This window comes from Anticarsia gemmatalis, chromosome 20, assembly GCF_050436995.1.
Source record: "Anticarsia gemmatalis isolate Benzon Research Colony breed Stoneville strain chromosome 20, ilAntGemm2 primary, whole genome shotgun sequence".
NCBI classification, from domain to species: Eukaryota; Metazoa; Arthropoda; class Insecta; order Lepidoptera; family Erebidae; genus Anticarsia; species Anticarsia gemmatalis.
Window position 1 is genome coordinate 3,347,964 of NC_134764.1, and position 6,121 is coordinate 3,354,084.

Consider the following 6,121-nt stretch of genomic DNA (forward strand, 5'->3'; position numbering starts at 1 on the left):
CAATGTTTGTATGTAAAACATGTTTAAAAAGACCAACAGAACCTTGGAAAGTTAATAAATAATAATGTCATTCAAATGTATAATCACGTTGTAATTTTGTGTGTTATAGAAATCAAGTGGCCTTATTTTGTATGCGTGACGGAATTTTTCAGTAAAAATGGTTAAGTAAATTGTTAACATTGCACTCGTTTATTTACATACGTTACTATGTATCTAGATAGATTGGCCTTCAAAACTGACTTACACGCTTAACCTGTATATTTTTTACTAATTGCCTCTGATGTTTGCGAGAATGTTACTCATTTAAATTGAAAACTTTTTTGCATTTTGTCACGTTGTTTTTATTCTGGAGTCCTCTACATTCAAGTTTTTATTAACATAATGGAAATGAATTGTTGTTTTAAACACAAAATATATTGTACCTATGCGGTCTGAGCAGTAGTGTATGCGGCTCCTGATCGGGATTCTCGGATTCAGCTCATATTTGAAAAATTGTTTTTTCTAAGTCAAGTCACTATTGAGAATAGAGTTTCGTAATGGGGAACTCGTTTATCTCAGTTGGTTGGATTATGATATGGTTAATAATGGTTGCTATTGTGTATTTCCAAGAAAAAAATGAGTAAGAAAGCAAAACTGTCCATGATACAATATCGTAGATGTGCCTTGACAATGGCAGGGCGTGATAAAATCTGATTATTCAGTTTATTTTTAGTTTCTGACGAAATTCTTTTAAGTTAATTTCATTATATTGCGCAATATATAAAAAATAAGGTAAATATTCAGGTATAAGCATTTCTTAAAATCTACATTTTTAAGCTTTTTTATAAACACACAAAAATATAGTAAAAAAAGAGTGTGAAAATTGTTGAATATGGTTGCTACGCTACCAACATAATGTTTTGTGGTTGCCATGTTCAACCAACCATTCACAGTTGTTTTTTCATATCAGAACAGAAATACATCTCTCCATCACTGCAACTCTATTTTATATTTAAAAGGTTATGGGCCTAGCAAGCTTTCACTTCGTGAACACACACAAAAATAAATATTGACCTATAATTATTGTTGATCAATTTCCAACCACAATGATGTATCTTGGTCAATTACATAGTGCTTTTCACGTTGAGTGGCCAAGGTGCAAAATGGCGACTTCTTTACTTAACTAGCTCTCAAAACTTACTTGGAATTGAAGTAAGGATCTTAATTCTAGTCTAGTAGCTAAATATACTAAGATTAGATTCTAATAAAAAGGTTTTTACCAACGTGCATCAAATTGGTATCAAGTTAACAAAAAGAAAATACTGAAGGTACTGAGGCAGGATAACAAATTTTCCTTTTCAACTGTGCTCGCGCTGCGCATCGTTACTAACTTCATATTAGTGAAAAAACGGTTCATTAAAAAGTACGATTGTTCCAGATACAACTCTATCCAAGGTTCAACAGGTTCCTCTATTTTATTGCAATAGGCTCGTCTCCTGTTACATGGGACTAACATAACAAATAGCAATATGTGCGTCTTTATGATAAAATCAATAAAAACATAAATGAATCCAATTGAAATCAATCATCATTTGCATTACGCATGGTTGAAGTTGTTCAAAGCATTAGGTGCTCAATTCACAATAGCAATTAATTAAACATTACCTTATAAATAGATATTGACGGCGATTGTTTAATAAACGGTTTAACCTACAACAAATAATTTGCAAGCAGTGACAAACGAGTGTTGTTAGTATTTATTAGTATTCGCCTCCTACGCAGTCGAGTATCGAATGTAATTAATATGCAGTCTAAAAAACCGCCGATATAAGTAATTTGTGAAATTGCTGAAAGAATACCTAATCAACATACTATATACTAATATTATAAAGCTAAAGAGTTTGATTGTTTCTTTGTTTGTTTGAACCCGCTAATCTCAGGAACTACTGGTCCGATTTGAAAAATTCTTTCAGTATTAGATAGCCCATTTGTCGAAAAAGGCTATAGGCTATATGTCATCACGGTGCGACCAATAGGAGCAGAGTACCAGTAAAAAATGTAACAAAAACGGGGAAATTTTGACCCAGTCTCTCTTATGTGACGCAAGCGAAGTTGTGCGAGTCAGCTAGTAAAGAATAATTTTACACTATGCTCTATAATGCATTAATTAAACTAAGTGTCCATTGTGTTTGAATAGGAGCGCACGGACCGTAAGGATCTGTCACTTTGTATTAATTTCTGTAGCGCCGAACTGCAGATCATGAAGCGTAAGTCTAAGCCCCCTTACGCACTAGCGGTTAACCGCGGGAGCGGCTAGCCGCGCGGTTACAGTTGCCTGACAAAATTGTTGGCGGTTATGTTGCGGTTCACAGGCGGTTGTATATTAAACTATAACCGCGCGGCTAGCCGCCCCCGCGGTTAACCGCTAGTGCGTAAGGGGGCTAAGAAATCTCATGGTCAACTACAGGTATTGATTTTTCAGATGTAGGTCAAAAATTTGCAACAGAAATCATAATATGTGATAGGGGAATTCAAAACCGTAGCTCTGAGACGAGTCATTGGTATCTGGAGGTAGAGGCGAGGTGTTTTGCCTAGCGTTTAAGAGTACCATTGTGGTGAGAGAATTAGTCAGCCTAGATTCTGCGTTACCGAACCTAGCTGCTTCGAGGGTGCGCCGCGGGGAGGCTCCTATCATGCACCCCGTAGCGTGAACGTGTAGCTTTAAATATTATTTCTCAGTTGGTCCCACTCGCATGATCATCAGGGCAGACGCAGATGATAGCAAACTGTGCTAATACTTGTTCACTGTGGTGCCAGTTATATACCACTCCAGCTATTCTATAGACCTATAATGTAAATACACCACTAAAATACATAAATAATAACTTTAAAAAAAATACAATAAACCGCCTTATAACTGTAAAATAGTCATGAATTAGTTAGTCAATTTCATGACTCCCCTTGTGGCACTGTCGATAGTGTCTCTGGCTGAGGTCTGGAACGCGATTCCCGACTCGAGTAAAGAGCTATCAGTCTTTGCTAATTTAAATCAAAATAACTAGCATTCCGGAACTTGGTAACGTACCCGGTAAATAAATAAATTTAATGTCAATAGGCTTGCCCCCTATTACATGGGACTAACATTGTTTATCGCAAACCGTTGGTATATTTCATACACTTCTACCTATACCTTCGTGTATAATATGCGTATGTAAAAATATGTAAATTTTTAGTTAGAACAATACATTTTCATTGTTAAATTTAATTTTACAAGTACATACTAGTAACTTCTAAACATTAATTAGTCATCGCGACTGTCCCGCTATCTATTGTCAATTGATCGAACTAAATAATCAATTACTTTATTAAGTGGTCTTGTTGTAAATGTATAGAGGGCTCTACAAGTCCGCAGCTCAACTTGCAACTAAGCAATTTTAACTTGAAAATATTTGGATGTTTGTAACTAATTTTGTACAAACATGTAATATTGTTGTGGCATTTGTCTAGCAACTAGTCTAGTCTAACCACTGAACTACGCAAAAAAAAATCGAATCGGGGTTCATCAGATTGCCACATTCAATGAACAGGTCAAAGTATCATAATGTAATTAAATATTCATCTATGTTTATAAAGCATTTTGAACGTCACATTTATTTAGTTCTAAGGTAATGCGTAATGCAGTTCTTTTTTATAGTTTGGTGCATTGTGACATCGTCAGATTTCAGAAGGGGTGGCTTGATTACAAATCACAGGACTACTTCTGTTATTTATATTATAGTATACAACCGACAGTGATCCAAAGCTCATAAACTAGTTAATAAAGACAAGTCCCAGAAAAAAAAAGCAGATTTCTAGCGAACTATCTGATGCACGAGGCTCCGCCCGCGTCCATATTTTCATAATCCATTATCAGACCATAAAGGGTGCATTTGAAGAGAAAATTGTTTGATCTCTCAACTATCTCCATGCCAAATTTCATGACGCTGGGTTCAGAGACTGGCCGTTTTCGAGCGCGCCGTGAAGAGTCCGATAAATAGAGAGATGGAGTATCGAGTTCAATATTCGTAGGTATAGATAATTTTTCAAAAAGGGCCAATACCTTCCTAATGCTTCCGAAAATCCACAGGTCAACGGTCTCTCAACTATGTTGTGGGCAATAATTTTAATTAGAGGTAAACGCACTTTGAGTTTGCACCGAATGTATGCCACTCACCACACAAATAACATCGTAACGTTAAGCGTCACGTTTCTTTCAATAACCGTCATACAAACTACAATTTCGTTGCTTAAATAACTAATTGCTTGCTTTTATCGATTTCATAAAAAGATACACTAACCGCAATATTATAGGTTTAACCTTTCTAATATTCAAATACTAATAAAGGGAATGCAGGAAGAAGGAGTTTCGACAATTCCAGCAATGTTTACCTTTTTTATGAACGTTTAGATGTCTCACGCCTATAAAAATGTCAAAAAGAAAATTGGGTTGAACATCAATTGGAAAATCCCTTTCCCAATGCTACTTGTTTCATGAATGCTTGAGAAACACCAATTTCTTTAATATTACATGTAATTTAAAAACAGTTCATGCAGCTTTCAGTGTTTTTTTTTAGAGTTTGATAACCTAGCTACTAGATAACATGAATGATAAGTTTCAGTCAAAAGTTTCAAAAGTCCGTTTAATAATTATCCGACAGATAACGTGACAATAAACATCTTAAAAATTTGTTTCCCTATTTTGCATGTAATAACGTGATCGATACGAAACCAGAGATGTTAAAACGGTCACATTGTTGACCGACTTCTTTATAAAGTGCACTAAACATGGTAAAAGTTATATATGTGACAAAATTCAAGCCTAAAGGAAACTATAAATAAACGTTAATCATAGTATCTAGTACAGGCCATTAACATCGAAAAAACATTTGAATATTTACATGGCTACCAATAAGTTCGTTAACCGTTTACTAAACATAATTAAATTCAGATTTCTTATTCATTTGCCTATTTATATTGTTTTTATTGACCTTACGTATAACAGTAGTGGAAACGGAACACAATAATGCAGGGAATGAATGGGTAAAAGTTCATGAATTATGCATAACCTTTGAAATTATGACGAAATATTTTGTCTAGCACTACTTACTTTCTGCTGTTGGTCCAAACAGAGGAAAATAGAAGATGATCATATGTGCATTGTGCAATGATATATTTATAAATTATCTTTTTAGTTGGTAAGAACTAAGTATACCCTTATAAAAAATATGGAAGATATAGTTAAAAAAGTAAACTACGCTTTCCACTGATTCACAGAAATATATATTAACCTCAAAGAAGGCTTCCTCTGTTCTCTAAAAGATAGAGTATTAAACTGCTGGTATGATTACCGGCTTGACTAATCTGTCATTGGGCTATCTATTAAAATATTATGTCTATTAAAAGATTCTAAATATTAATCTGCAGCCTGGAACGTGCCTGTACAATAGAAATAGGCTCGTACCTATTACATGGGAGCTACAATGTTCATGGCAACGCTGGCGTATTTCATACACCTTTGCCTGCATCTTCGAGTAGAGCAAAATAATTATTTGTTAAATGAATTTTCATCAAATAATTATTAAAAATCTGTAAAAATTTCAATTTTTCAATTCCATGTATTACATCTTTATTTATTATATTTAGCCCATTGTTATCTTACTACTCTGCAGGGATCCCTTTCGGGATGAGGGTTAGGACTTGAACTCACCACGCTGGCCCAGGGCGGGTTGAGGACTTAGCATTCCTTCAAGAACTGTGTGAAAAAACTCTTCAATCAAATTTCTTCACGATGTTTTCCTTCACTTCGAAAAGTCATTGGACTAGGATTTATACCATGAACTACCTGTGTGGAAGGTGCATGTTTTGACCAGTCAGGTATCATTCCCCTCTATTATTAAAAAACTATAAGATCAATGACTGATAGTTCATAACATAGACTGATTAAAACAGAGACAGTTGACAGACAGTCAACTATTATGTTAATGAATGTTGTTCCCTACTAATGGCCGATAGTTTCCAAGTTCAGCCGCGGTCAGTCATCCTGTATAATGAGTCGAAAAAAAAACGTATATAAAGTAAACTCCGGCGATCTATAATCACTTCC